Below are 16283 nucleotides of genomic sequence, written 5' to 3' on the forward strand. Positions count from 1 at the left end.
CCTTAAGCTCTTTTAATTCTGTCGGAGCCATGCGATGCGGAGGGACTGAAATGGGAAGAGTACCAGGTTCCAAATCAATGCAGAAATTTGTATCTCTATCCGGGGGCATACCAAGCTAATCAGTAGGAAACACTTCTCTAAATTCTGACACCGCAGGGATGGACTCAATAGAGAGACTCAACCTTAACATCTTGAATGTGGGCCAAATAAGTCAAACAACCCTGCCCCACCAGTTTCTTAGCCCTAATGGAGGATATGATCTTAGCCCCTTTCCCAAAATTTTTAGAGTCACGGACTTAGTATTTCAATTAAGCACTACATAATAGGGGGACAACCAAGTCATGCCTAAGATTATATCAAAGTGAGTCATATCCAAAATCACTAAATCAGCCCAAGTCTGAAGACCTATAAATGAGATAAGACAAACACGATAAACATGAGTGACTATGACAGACTCTCCAATGGGGGTAAAAAAATGGATGAGGGCATCACATACATCACAAATCATATCGAACCCTGAGGCAAATCACACGGATACATAAAAATAAGTATAACCCGGATAAAATAATACATTAGCCATTCGATCACAAATGAGAATAGTACTTCTGATCATTGCATCAGACGCCTCCGCCTCGGTCTTGCCCGAAAAGGCATACCATTAAGCTATGTCATCATGATGGACGACTTCCCTGCGTGGTTGCACCATTTTTCTGCCTGCGTTACCATTTCCCCAACCTCCACGACCTCGCTGATTTCCTTCTCGCCCACTTTGTGTACGTCCTCAACCATTATTACTATTTCTCGTGGGTACCACTGCTCTAGATTGCTGTTGCGCGGAATCCATCATGCGCAGGTGGAGACAATCTCTCCTCATATGCCCAGGCTCTTCACAGTTATAACATGTATGATCAAAAGATGGCCTGCTGCCCGCCGAAGGTGCGGCTCCCTGGCTATCTTGAATCAAATTTTGAGGTGGAGTTCCCGAGTAATTACCTGTAGAAGCGAGCATGACAGACTGAATTGGCCGGGCTGCAAGTGTTGGCTTACCTGAACCTCTGAAGTAGGAACCTTGAAAGTTTCCTGAATTCTTGGATTTCTTAGCCAATGCCTTAGCCTGACTGTCTCGCCTCACCCCATCCACTTTCTTCACAAAATCCCTTACTTCATTAAAGCTTTTTCCCGGAGAGGTCATATGAACAGACAATACCTGCAACTCAAAATTTAGTCCCTTAACAAATAGGCAGATCCTCTCTTCCTTAGTAGTCACCAATTGCGTAGCATATCTAAACAAAACATGGAACTTGGCCTCATATGCAGCCACAGTCATACCACCTTGCTCCAAAGCCATGAACTCATCCTTCTTATGCTATCTCAGGGTCTGGGGCACATACTTTTCCAAGAACAGAAAATGAAACTGGGTCCAAGTGAGTGGGGGTAAAGTTGAAGATCTGCACTCCACATAAACTCTCCACCACTGCTTAGCCTCACCTTGAAGCTGGAAAGTCACAAACTCAACTCCATGCTGATGGAAAATTCCCAACTTATGAAGCCTCTCGTAACAATCTAGGATGAACTCATAGGCGTCCTCACTTTCAGAACCATAGAACACCGACGGTTTCAATTTCAAGAACTAGTCAACATCTCATGCTCATTACCAGTCATAACATGACCCAACAAATGATGAAAGAAAGCATCAATACCTACAGTTCCACCCGCCTTGAGGACAATGATAGCAATAGGGGGATTGGCGGGAGCTTGAGTTGCTTGAACAGATGGAAGCACTACTGGACCAACCAATCCTGTCACGCCCGAGCCTACACCCTGGGCGGGACCGGCACTCGGAGACCATTGCTGGCCCCAAGCGAACCCTTGGCCTGGCTTTCTTAACTCAGCGGAAACCTACTCAACAGAATAACTCAATGCTATGCAGAGGCATAAACAACTTAAATGATACATATCTGGCCAAAAAGGCAACTCGAGTCTCAAAATAGAATACTTACATATATACATAGATAAGAGACTCAAAACTAACTGACTGACTGTCTATGAAGCCTCTAAAATACTTAGATGGATGTTGGGACAGACCCCACAACACCCTAATAAACAAAACTAAGAGAACAAAATAACTGAGCCCTTTGGAAGCAAGGAGGCTCACCACTGACTCTAGAGTGCCCAACTGGATCAACGGCGTGCAGGGTGCTGATCCTGGGTACCTGCGTCTGCATCATAAAACGATGCAGGCCAACTGGCATCAGTACGTGGAATGTACGAGTATGCGAGCTGGACCGCTAAAAACAACTTAAGCTTGAAAAGGGAACAAGAGATCACTTACCTTGACTCTAAACGACTCATATACATAACTGGACTCAAAGTAAAGCAATAAGACACGAGCCACACATATAAAGCTTGTAAAAGATTGTAAACAACTTAGATCGTTAAGGATAAAATGACAACAAACTCCACTTTTCTTTTATAAACATAAAACAGCTTTTGTGGGAGGTTCTTTAACCGACAACCACCACTACGAGCCTTAGTGATGATACAACGTTTTACCTCACGTTGCCAAAGGACCATCCTATACCTTGCCATCGATATAGGACCTTACTTTTGCTTAGTGGATCCACTAGCCTAATCTTGCGTGATCATCTAAAAAGAATGATACGACAAGTCCCATGTTGGCGCATGGTTCTTATGGAGAGTTGAGTTAATATGAACTCGTGTCCCTAATTCGGTGCTCAATACTACTCCCAAAAATACTTTGGCTCATGCTTTTAAAATAACTTCTTTCTTTGATTGAGATACTTACTCAAAACTTTAGCCCAAAGGCTCCTTTGGGAAAAAAAAACAGGATTCCCTTCTTATTCAAATATAAAAGCATTTACAACCTCCTTTGGGAATACTTAGTTCCCTAATAGCTTTCTCTTTTTTTTTGAAGAGAATTCAACTTTAAACTCATGACTTAGCTTGAAACTAAGACTCTTACTCGACTTGAAACTTCACTTGACTTGGAACTATCTTTCCTTGAATTGGAATTATGAATTCAAGGTGTTCGATCACATGTTATGGAAGGATTCTTGAACGCTTAGACGCACTTTGAAACGTCGAAAACTACTATAAAACATAGGTAAATTACTTTGGAACATGTATGAGAAAGTGAGAAAAGAAGAGGGGAAACTTGGCTGAGACTTCAGATTTCTGGTGACACAGATGGGACTTACGGTCGCCATCGACGGACCGTAGATGGACTTACGGTCCGTACTGCAGGTCCGTAGATTGCGTCAGAGATTTTCCCCAGAATTTCATTTAAGAAAAAGACTAAGTGTTGGCCTACGGTACGGACTTACGGTCCGTAGGTCAGGTCACGGACCGTAGATCGACTCCCCATAACCCCAACTTCTGTCCCAATCGACGGTTGACCAGTACGGACCGTTGATCTATCTACGGTCCGTAGGTCAGTCCCGTAGATGGGGATCGACAGCCCAGAAACTTCTGCAAATCGATGGTGGATCAACCTCTAAAGGGTCATAGCTCTTAGAATCATAATCCCCTCAACATACAATAGGTTTCAACTTAAATATACGACCCAATCATGTCTCACAACGTACAATAAATTCAACAACACCACCAACAACCTCAACAACAACTAACAACTAACAACTTCAACACTTCAATAACAAACTCCCAATCTTTTCTCAAAGCATGGAATAAACTTGGGGTGTGTGGGGGGAAAGGATCAACCCACACGGAAAAAAACTCACATACCTTGATAGGGATCACCCCCGACGAATTTCCACAATGGTCTTGACAAATCTCCTATTTCTTCTCTTCTTCTTCTTCTTCTCCTTCTTCTCTTCTTCAATCACAAGAACCCTAACTCTTTCTCTTACCAAAAATGGGACAAAAATGATCCAAAGATCATCCTAATACAACAATATGAGCTCAAAAGAATTGGCTAGGGAAAAGACTAAAATGCCCTTAATGGTTCCCGGACGGATCTCCTTGTCAACTGCCTAACTTTCGAAGGTCATAACTCCCTCGTACGAGCTCGGAATCGAGAAAACTCGGCGGCGTTGGAAAGGTCGTTCCACGAACTTTGCAACCATAACTGGAATTCCACCTAACTCATCCTGAGCTAGAATTTATGGCTGTTCAAAGTTGGCCAAAATTTCACATTTTCCATACTTAGCCAAAATTTCCAAAACTTTAAATTCTTTCCAAAAAAAATGAAAATTTCCAATTCTAAGCCTCTTCAATTATTTCATATTGCCGGAAGTTACAATATCTCCCCCTTGGGAACATTCGTCCTCGAATGAGGTTGCTCTTACAAAACTAAGGGTGTAACATCTAACTCAAACACTCAACAAGCAATCATGCAAACAACAACAACAACTACAACATGCCCATTATATTAAAGAGCACTAAGAAGGAAATTAATACCTTAATCCGCATTCCCTCCGGATTCAAAAAGATGAGGATATCTCTTCTTCATGTCTTCTTCGGCTTCCCAAGTGGCTTCCTCAACAAATTGGTTCCTCCAAAGGACCTTGACTGATGCCACATCTTTCGTTCTCAACCTACGAACTTGGCGATCTAAAATCTGAACCGGCACCTCCTCATAAGATAAGTTATCCTTGATCTTAACACTTTCAGTCGGTAGGATCAATGAAGGATCACCTATGCACTTTTTCAACATAGAGATGTGAAATACCGGATGGACCGCTGCTAGCTCTTGTGGTAGCTCTAACTCGTAAGCCACACTGCCGACCCTCTGGACTATGCGATAAGGTCCGATATACCGGGGACTAAGTTTCCCCTTCTTACCAAACCTCATAACTCCCTTCATGGGTGAAACCTTCAAATATACCCAATCATCTACTTCAAACTCTAACGCCCTTCTCCTAACATCAGTGTAGGACTTCTGGCGACTCTGTGCCGTTTTCAACCTCTCTTGAATCACTTTCACCTTTTCCATAGCTTGGTGAACTAAATCTGGTCCTATCAACCGTGCTTCACCAACTTCGAACCATCCAATAGGAGATCTACATCTTCTCCCATATAGAGCTTCGTATGGAGCCATCTGGATGCTAGAATGATAACTGTTGTTGTAGGCAAACTCAATGAGAGGTAGGTGATCATCCCAGTTGCCTTTTGAAATCGATTACACAAGCTCTCAACATATCTTCTAAGGTCTGAATAGTGCGCTCTGCTTGCCCATCAGTCTGAGGATGAAATGCAGTACTTAAGCTCACCTTCGAACCCAAACCCTTCTGAAAAGATTTCCAGAACTGTGCGGTAAATTGTGCACCTCTATCTGAAATAATGGAGATTGGCACTCCATGAAGTCTCACTATCTCTTGAATGTACAACTTGGCATAATCTTCTGCCGAATGGGTAGTCCTTACCGGTAGAAAATGGGCTGACTTTGTCATTCTGTCGACAATCACCCAAATAGAATCATGCTGTCTGCGAGACCTTGGTAACCCTGTGATGAAATCCATATTGATCATCTCCCACTTCCATTCCGGAAGCTCTATATTCTGAGCCAAACCACCAGGCCTTTGGTGTTCAACTTTCACTTGTTGGCAATTTGGACACTTAGCAACGAACTCTGCAATGCCCTTCTTCATGCCATTCCACCAATAAAATTCTCTCAAGTCACGGTACATCTTCGTGGAGCCCGGATGAACGGAATATCTGGAGCTATGAGCTTCTCCATAACCCTTTCTTGGAGTCCATCTACCATAGGTACACACAATCTACCTTGATATCTCAAAACGCCATCTCCCCCTTGTTCAAATGCTAATACTCTTTGCTTTTGAACATTTGCCTTCAACTCAAGCAAAATGGGATCTTGATCTTGCTTCTCTTTCACTTCTGACATCAACGATGACTCGGCCTTGCTCGTCACCGCAATTCCTCCTTCTGCGGAATCTGTAAATCTGATCCCAGACATGCCAGTCTGTGCACATCTTTTGCCAACTCTCTCCTTCCTTCTTCAATATGGGGGTGCTACCCATAGACAACCTGCTAAAGAATCAGCAACAACATTAGCCTTACCTGGGTGGTAAAGAATACTCAGGTCATAATCCTTGAGTAACTCTAACCACCTCCTCTGTCTGAGATTAAGCTCTTTCTGAGTAAGCACATATTGAAGGCTCTTATGATCAGTGAATATGTCGACATGCACACCATACAAGTAGTGACGCCATAACTTCAAAGCAAATACTACAGCAGCTAGCTCTAAGTCATGGGTTGGGTAGTTCTTCTCATGAACCTTCAACTGTCTGGAGGCATAAGCGATAACTTTGCCATTCTGCATTAAGACACAACCCAAACCAATTCTAGATGCATCACAATACACCACAAGACCTTGAGTACCTTCTGGTAGTGTCAAAACTGGAGCTGTAATCAATCTCTTTTTCAATTCCTGAAAGCTTTTCTCACAAGCTTCGGACCATTGAAATTTCCCCGTCTTCTGAGTCAACTTTGTCAAAGGAGATGCAATAGACGAGAACCCCTCAACAAACCTTCTATAATAACCAGCTAAACCCAAGAAACTCCTAATTTCAGTTGGAGATGTGGGTCTAGGCCAATTCTGCACTGCCTCAATTTTCCGAGTATCAACTTTAATTCCATCACCGGACACAAGATGACCTAGGAACGCCACAGACTTAAGCCAAAACTCACACTTTGAGAACTTGGCATACAACTCCTTGTCTTTCAAAGTCTGAAGAACTGTTCTGAGATGACTAGCATGATCTTTTCATTCCTTGAATAGATTAGTATGTCATCAATAAAGATAATAACAAACATATCTAAATAAGGTCTGAAGACTCTATTCATCAGGTCCATGAAAGCAGCCGGCGCATTGGTCAAACCAAAAGACATGACTAAAAACTCATAATGACCGTATCTGGTTCTGAAAGCTGTCTTTGGAATATCACGTTCCCTTACTCTTAACTGGTGATAACCTGATCTGAGGTCAATCTTCGAAAAACAAGTGGCACCCTGAAGCTGATCGAAAAGATCATCAATCCTCGGAAGAGGGTACTTATTCTTGATGGTAACCTTATTCAACTGGCGGTAATCTATACACATCCTAAGGGAACCATCTTTCTTTCTCACAAACAAAACCGGAGCACCCCAAGGTGAGACACTCGGTCGAATAAACCCTTCTCTAGAAGATCTTTCAACTGCTCTTTCAACTCTTTCAACTCTGCTGGTGCCATTCTATAAGGCGGAATAGAGATAGGACGAGTATCTGGAATGAGATCTATGCCGAAATCTATTTCTCTCTCAGGAGGAATTCCGGGTAGATCATCAGGAAAAACTTCTGGAAACTCTCTTACTATAGGAACTGACTGAAAATAAGGTATCTCAACACTAGAGTCATGAACTCGGGACTAAGTGATAGATACAACCCTTTGAAACTAACTTTCTTGCCTTAAGGTACGAAATAAAACGACCCTTGGGCACTGCTGAACTACTACTCCACTCTAAGATTGGCTCACTCGGAAACTGAAACTTGACCACTCGAGTTCTACAATCTATCGATGCATAACAAGCATGAAGCCAATTCATACCTAAAATGACATCGAAATCTACCATGTCTAACTCAATCAAATCAACCATGGTGCTCTTGTGATTGATAGAAACAGGACAATCACGATAAACTCTTTCAGCTATAATAGATTCCCCAACAGGTGTAGAGACACAAAAGGGTTCACAAAGTCTTTCAGGAAGAACATCAAACTTATTCGCAACATAAGGAGTTACAAAAGATAAACTCGCTCCTGGATCTAACAAAGCATATACATCAAAAGCAAAGACTTTGATCATACCAGTGACAACATTCGGAGAGTTCTCTTGCTCATGGCGACTAGTGATAGCATAAAGGCGATTTGCTCCTCCACCGGTACTAGAAGTAGCTCCTCTAGGTGCATCCTGTCTGGGGGAGCAACTGATGAAGATTGGGTCCTACTACCCAAACTTCCACTACCTTGATTATTCTTAGGGCACTCCTTCACGAAGTGACCCTCTTGCCCACACTTAAAACATCCTGTCTGGCCATCACGACATTTGCCTGGGTGGGTTCTACCACACCTAGCACATGCAGGAAACAAACTGCTTCTTTGTGCCACACTACCTGAGGACTGTACTGGTCTAGCCTTGAAGTCCTTCGAATTCTGGCCATTATGACCACCTCTATACCTTGGTGCGGGTGCGCTAACAGATGATGGAGCAGGTCCCTTTTGCCTTTCTTGGAAGGACGGACGATTCACATTACCTTTCTGCTGTCCAGGCTCATTACCGGTCTTGGCTCTCTTACTCCTGAACTCTTCCCTATCCCTCAGCTTTTCTTCCTCAACCTGCTGTACATAGACCATTAATCTGGATATGTCCATGTCCCCAATAAGCATTGCAGCCCTACCTTCCTTACTCGACAACCGAGACAGCCCAGCAACAAACAAGCTCATTCTATTCCTCATGTCCGCAACCATCTCCGGAGCATAGCGGAAAAGTTGGGTGAACTTCAGACTGTATTCGCGAACACTCAAGGGCTCCTGCTTAAGGGTAAGGAACTCACGTACCTTGGCCTCTCTCAATTCTCGAAGAAAGAAATGCCCCAAGAAAGCTTCCTCAAAATCGGCCCAACTCGCCGATGGTGCATTCTCACTCTACCCCCTTTCCACTGGTCAAACCATGTTCTAGCAACATCCTTCAGCTGATACGCAGCTAGTCCAACCCGCTCAGTGTCTGCTACATGCATTACATCAAAAATCCTCTTCAACTCCTCAATGAAGTTCTCTGGGTCCTCAGTAGTGCTTGATCCCATGAAACTCGGAGGATTCATCCCCAAGAACTCACGGATCCTTGAAGTGTCAGCTCCTTCATGTCGAACTCCCCTTTGCTGACCCACCTGATTGGCCACAGCTTGACTCAACATTCTAATTGCCTCTCTGAACTCGGCATTAGAAACTTCCCCTTGATCTTGCACTCCCGGTGCATAGGGTAACTCTTGCTCATCAACATAGCGTCTAGGAAGACGCCCTCTACCAACTCTTCGTGGAGGCATGACTATCTGAAAACACGCGCAAGCACGGATTAAAAGAATCTCTTTAGAGATCAACTCTAGCGCACGAGACGAGTATGAAAAAAAATGGGAAACCTTCCTAAATGTTGTAGCCTCCCAATTATAGATGTGGCGCGCTTCACACCGATAACTAGGACTCTACAGACACGGCTTCATAGACACCCTAGGACTCTTGAACTCTGTGCTCTGATACCAAGTTTGTCACGCCCCGAGCCTACACCCTGGGCGGGACCGGCACTCGGAAACCATTGCTGGCCCCAAGAGAACCCTTGGCCTGGCTTTCTTAACTCAGCGGAAACCTACTCAACAGAATAACTCAATGCTATGCAGAGGCATAAACAACTTAAATGATACATATCTGGCCAAAAAGGCAACTCGAGTCTCAAAATAGAATACTTACACTATATACATAGATAAGAGACTCAAAACTAACGGACTGACTGTCTATGAAGCCTCTAAAATACTTAGATGGATGTTGGGACAGACCCCACAACACCCTAATAAACAAAACTAAGAGAACAAAATAACTGAGCCCTTTGGAAGCAAGGAGGCTCACCACTGACTCTAGAGTGCTCAACTGGATCAACGGCGTGCAGGATGCTGATCCTGGGTACCTGCGTCTGCATCATAAAACGATGCAGGCCAACTGACATCAGTACATGGAATGTACGAGCATGCGAGCTGGACCGCTAAAAACAACTTAAGCTTGAAAAGGGAACAAGAGATCACTTACCTTGACTCTGAACGACTCATATACATAACTGGACTCAAAGTAAAGCAATAAGACACGAGCCACACATATAAAGCTTGTAAAAGAATGTAAACAACTTAGATCGTTAAGGATAAAATGACAACAAACTCCACTTTTCTCTTATAAACATAAAACAGCTTTTGTGGGAGGTTCTTTAACCGACAACCACCACTACGAGCCTTAGTGATGATACAACGTTTTACCTCACGTTGCCAAAGGACCATCCTATACCTTGCCATCGATATAGGACCTTACTTTTGCTTAGTGGATCCACTAGCCTAATCTTGCGTGATCATCTAAAAAGAATGATACGACAAGTCCCATGTTGGCGCATGGTTCTTAGGGAGAGTTGAGTTAATATGAACTCGTGTCCCCAATTCGGTGCTCAATACTACTCCCAAAATTACTTTGGCTCGTGCTTTTAAAATAACTTCTTTCTTTGATTGAGATAATTACTCAAAACTTTAGCCCAAAGGCTCCTTTGGGGAAAGAAAACATGATTCCCTTTTTATTCAAATATAATAGCATTTACGACCTCCTTTGGGAATACTTAGTTCCCTAATAACTTTCTTTTTTTTTGAAGAGAATTCAACTTTAAACTCATGACTTAGCTTGAAACTAAGACTCTTACTCGACTTGAAACTTCACTTGACTTGGAACTATCTTTCCTTGAATTGGAATTATGAATTCAAGGTGTTCGATCACATGTTATGGAAGGATTCTTGAACGCTTAGACGCACTTTGGAACGTCGAAAACAACTATAAAACATAGGTAAATTACTTTGAAACATGTATGAGAAAGTGAGAAAAGAAGAGGGGAAACTTGGCTGAGACTTCAGATTTCTGGTGACACAGATGGGACTTACGGTCGCCATCGACGGACCGTAGGTCCACCTACGGTCCGTACTGCAGGTCCGTAGATTGCGTCAGAGATTTTCCCCAGAATTTCATTTAAGAAAAAGACTAAGTGTTGGCCTACGGTCATGACTTACGGTCCGTAGGTCAGGTCACGGACCGTCGGTCGCGACCGTAGATCGACGCCCCATAACCCCAACTTCTGTCCCAATCGACGGTTGACCAGTACTGACCGTTGATCTATCTACGGTCCGTAGGTCAGTCCCGTAGATGGGGATTGACAGCCCAGAAACTTCTGCAAATCGATGGTGGATCAACCTCTAAAGGGTCATAGCTCTTAGAATCATAATCCCCTCAACATACAATAGGTTTCAACTTAAATATACGACCCAATCATGTCTCACAACGTACAATAAATTCAACAACACCACCAACAACCTCAACAACAACTAACAACTAACAACTTCAACACTTCAATAACAAACTCCCAATCTTTTCTCAAAGCAAGGAATAAACTTAGGGTGTGTGGGGGAAAGGATCAACCCACACGGAAAAAACTCACATACCTTGATAGGGATCACCCCCGACGAATTTCCACAATGGTCTTGACAAATCTCCTCTTTCTTCTCTTCTTCTTCTTCTCCTTCTTCTCTTCTTCAATCACAAGAACCCTAACTCTTTCTCTTACCAAAAATCAGACAAAAATGATCCAAAGATCATCCTAATACAACAATATGAGCTCAAAAGAATTGGCTAGGGAAAAGACTAAAATGCCCTTAATGATTCCCGGACGGATCTCCTTGACAACTGCCCAACTTTCGAAGGTCATAACTCCCTCATACGAACTCGAAATCGAGCAAACTCGGCGGCGTTGGAAAGGTCGTTCCACGAACTTTGCAACCATAACTGGAATTCCACCTAACTCATCCTGAGCTAGAATTTATGGCTGTTCAAAGTTGGCCAAAATTTCACATTTTCCATACTTAGCCAAAATTTCTAAAACTTTAAATTCTTTCCAAAAAATGAAAATTTCCAATTCTAAGCCTCTTCAATTATTTCATATTGCCGGATGTTACAAATCCTTTCAAGAACGACATAATCCGCTGAGCTAACACTGGGTCTAAAGGAGGAATACCTGTAGTGTCAGCCTGCACCTCTTCCTCTTGTCCGATATCCTCATCATTCTCAACCTCCATATTTTCCTCTATCTCTTCATGATGCGCAAGATGATTCTTATTTTTGGGAGCATTATTAATTGGTGCTCCATCCATAGTAGGTGCTACCCTTCCTCGACCTCTGCCCCTTGGTCTTCCCCTACCCTTGCCTCGATCGCGACCTCTCGCTGCGAATTCCTCAATTGGCGTGTTGACGAGAGCTACGGGCCTGACGCCGTTGAACCTAGTGTTAACCATCTGCGGTCAAAAGAGTGAAGGAGATTAGATACCAATTTGGATCACCAGATACCAATTGGAACCAAGTTATAGCACGAAATGAGACAAGAGAAAATAGAGAGATTTCATAAAGTCCTATAGCCTCTTGAAGAACAGTACCGACGTCTCTGTACCGTTCCGCAAGACTCTACAAGACTCGTTTTGGTACACCGAGATCAACAAACCTAGGGCTTTGATACCAACTTTGTCACGACCTATACCGTTGTGATTAACACCCACACTAACCCTCCGGTGAGAGAACCATTAATACTAATTAGCTAACCAAAAACTACACAACTTAATAAAAAACTAACACATTTAAAGTTACGAAAGCAAGTTTAATTGTCTAGGAAAAGGAAAAATAAGGAGTTCCCATAAACTCAAACAAAAGTCTAACAACCAAATGCGGAATTAACGCCTAGAACCTGAAAGTCAATATACCAAAACTCTAACGAGGATCATAAGTCTAAGGAAATGGGTAGAACCCAATTAAGCATAAGAAATCTAAAGTACTAGTCTAAGTCCGAAGATATGGACATAAACGAAAGAGAACTCGTGGCAGCTCGAAAGAACTGGCTCACCCTTGAATACGATTGATCACTAATCTTCCAAGCGAGGTCTATCAGTAGCCACTTGAAGATGCCCTATACTCAACAAAGAAAGAATAAGTGCAGTATTAATACACAACCATAGTGTACTGGTAGGATCATGCGGCTATCCCACTAAGTGCAATATAAACAAGTCATTACAACATAATAAGCATGCATACACCGAACATATACAACATTGATTATCACTTATGAACAACGTACAATTTCATAGTTCTCAAGATATACAGTTATGTCAAGTCAATGGTCCTCTCATGGAACCCATACCTAAACAATTAATGTACCGAATCGTGGTACCCGTTCCAAGTTAGTGTGTCGAATCGCGACACCCGCCCTAATGTTTATGTTGGTACGTGACAATCGATTCAGTTAGTGTGTCGGAATGTAACACCCGATCCATTCAACAAGCTACAATCACATTCACAATATACATTCTCATAATCATACAATCAAGTCATGATTCATGACATACAATTATTCGATCATCCTCATTTACGATTAACGTGATCAATAATGCAACAATCGCATACATACATGCATCATAATGAAGCAATTACAAGCATACATCACACAAAACATGACATCACAACCATCACCTACCTCGAACAAAGATTGAATCTTCTAAGAAACTTGATGCTTTCCTTTTCAGATTCTCTCCGCTTGTGCTTGGTCTACCAACAATCAATAATATGCAAGGATCAATAATTAAGGTCTAATTACCGGGATTACAACAGACCCATTAAACCTAGACCAAACCCTTGATCCCCATACCCAGATTAGGGTTTATTCCACCATAAATCCCAGATCAAAACCCTCCCCCATCGATAATTACCTAAGAAACTAAGTTCTACGAATAAAAAAATAGAATCGGGGAGTGAAAACCTTACCTTTAGCCTCAAGAATGATGGAAAACTGTCAAGAAAACATCTGGGGTCGTTCCTTTGCCCTCAAAGTTGAAAAGTGCAGAATAAACATTTTTGGGGTTTATTTCCGACTTAAGTCGCGTTTGTCCCGCCACAACGGTCCTCCCCCCGCTACAGCGGCCCCGCCCTGGCGGCTTATGCGGAGACAAAACCTTGGAAATTGAGTTCCAAACCCCCATTTCATAACACACCTTCAACCTACGATAGTCAGAAAATACCCATTCACGCTAAGATCATTTTCGGGAGTTCTACTCACCCGAATTCAATTCCGTAAAGTCGTATGGGTTCCTTTACGTTTTAGCTATCTACTCATATGATCAAATTCATAATTTGATCTCCCGTTTGTTACCATATTTTCCTAGACCCCACTGACTCCGATTTCGTCCAAATCTAGACTAGGTTGAGAAATTTTAAGATACTACCAAAAAGTTTTTCAGTTCAAATTTTTTCCCTGTTGGATTTTCTATAACGACGGAAACCGGTCGTTACAAAAATAATGATGCTGATAGATAAAGAAGGTGATTTAGGATGAAGACGGTGATTTAAATTTTGATTTGATAGAACTTCTAATTTTCATATTTTGATTATTTGTCATTTTTAGTAGTGATTAAGTAGTCCCATGATTGAGTGTTGTCGCTATGATTTGTGATGGTGGAACTAAAAAAAAGTTCTGGAAGTCAAAGGCAAAGTAGAAATTGAAAAGAGAATTATTTAAAAAAGAAATCAAAATAGAAAATTAAAGGCAAAAATGAAAAGAATTAAAAGTTAAATAGTGAATGACATGTGGTAGATTAGGGCTAGTGAGTGATTTACACCTACCATTTTACAACTGGGAATGACCGAAAAAGGAGATACATATGCTACTTTAAAATAATTTCATGAGGTAATAAGTCTCCAACAAACTTTAGGTGTCTAGTTCAAAAAAGGCTATAAGTTTGATTGGGTAATTCTCATTAAAAAAAAAACTAAATGCTAAAGTGAAAATCACCTTTTGGTGTAAAATATTAGTCATAAATCAATTATTAAAAGAAAATTTCCCATTCTCACAAATTTTGCCTTTGGAGTTCTTCTCATTCATTTTGCTAACTAAAAATTGAACGTGCCGAATTATTAGCTTTTTTCTATAAATATAAGTTTGGTCAAGTACATTGTCAGTCCTTAAGCTTACTGGTAAAATTTATTTAAGATCCTCAAATTATGAAAATATTTCAATTAAATATCTAAATACATGATACAGTATTCAAATTAAACACTTTCTATTCAAAATATTGAAAAAACTCTTATGCATGTTGTTAAGCAATCATAAAATAAAATATATGTTAATCATTTAAACTATGTCTCCTTTTAGCATCAATAACCAGTAAAACCTCATGTATATTTCAACTAATATTATGTGATATATAACTAGCTAAGCTAAATAGTTTGTTGTTAGACTATCCAAATTCCAAACCAATGATTTTATAAACAAATAACCAAAATGGTGCTTATGTATGGATAATGTTTTATTTAAACAAAATTAAATAATAAAATTAAATTTAACTAACAAGACAACAATGATGAAATTTATTAGCCACACAGAGTCCATAGTTAAATTTAATACGTTTTTTTTTAATTATAAATGTGTTAGATTTAGGGTAATGGACCAAAATGAACAATTTTTGTTATACATTAAGGAACATTTCAATCAAGTGAAAACATTAAAGACTAAAATGAACATCTTTCTTATATATTAAGGACTATTTTAATCAAGTGAAATACAGTAAAGACCAAAATAAAGTATTACACATATTTTAAGATAATTTTCTCAACTATTATATGTCTATAATAACATTTGATATCTAAATCTTATTCGTCTATTATGAACAAAATAACTCAAATAATAAATTTTCTAATCTTTTATGTGTGAAAAAAAATGATGCAACTAAAATTCTCAACTTCATTTTTAATTTTCTCACGTGTTCCTTCACAATAATTTTGTCGTTTTAGTTTTCATTATTTGAACTTATGAAAGTCAAATCAACATAAGTTTAAACTAGAATTGTTGGGGATCTCAGCTAAGAGAACTCCTCCAAAAATTAGCGTATGCCATTAATTGCAACGCACACACGGTATTCTTTAGTAAAAGGCGAAAGAATAGTTCGCTATGTGTTCATTGCGTGGCTGCGTGAGTTTTACAATTAGCAAAGCAACTGTTTTTACGAGGGTTGCACATGCTGTAGCTTCTCTTGTAGCCGATATGGGACTTGCGTTCTACATGGTACTAAAGTTAATGAATGTAAAACTTTTAAAAATATGTGAACTTATCTGCACTTCGCGTGCTCATAGAAAATATAAATAATTCAGTATTTTATATATAATAATGTTTGTATCGAATAAATGTGAATCTGAGTAAATTTTTAAAAATATTTTTCAAGAGTTTTACATAAAAAATATATAAAATAAAATAATTACACCTTTCTATAAATGTGTAGAGGTACAATTTGAATCCATAGAGAAAAAACGTAAGAAAATTACATGTGATTAGAAGTGAAAGAACACGATATTTATCGTTGCAATTTATAATGATTTAAAAATAAATAACATAGATATATTATTTTTTAAAGTAAAATAAATAACAGCAGA

At 40.5% G+C, this 16283-nt stretch overlaps 1 non-coding gene across 1 annotated transcript; it reads right to left on the reverse strand.

The window, feature by feature from the left end:
- Positions 1 to 15706: 15706 nt before the first annotated feature.
- LOC125840065 (U5 spliceosomal RNA) lies at positions 15707 to 15823 on the reverse strand. Its single transcript, XR_007443720.1, has one exon. It is a non-coding gene; the product is annotated as a U5 spliceosomal RNA (small nuclear RNA).
- Between the last annotated feature and the right edge of the window lie 460 nt (positions 15824 to 16283).

This window comes from Solanum verrucosum, unplaced genomic scaffold, assembly GCF_900185275.1.
Source record: "Solanum verrucosum unplaced genomic scaffold, falcon-dt-bn FXZP01000177.1, whole genome shotgun sequence".
Lineage (NCBI taxonomy): Eukaryota > Viridiplantae > Streptophyta > Magnoliopsida > Solanales > Solanaceae > Solanum > Solanum verrucosum.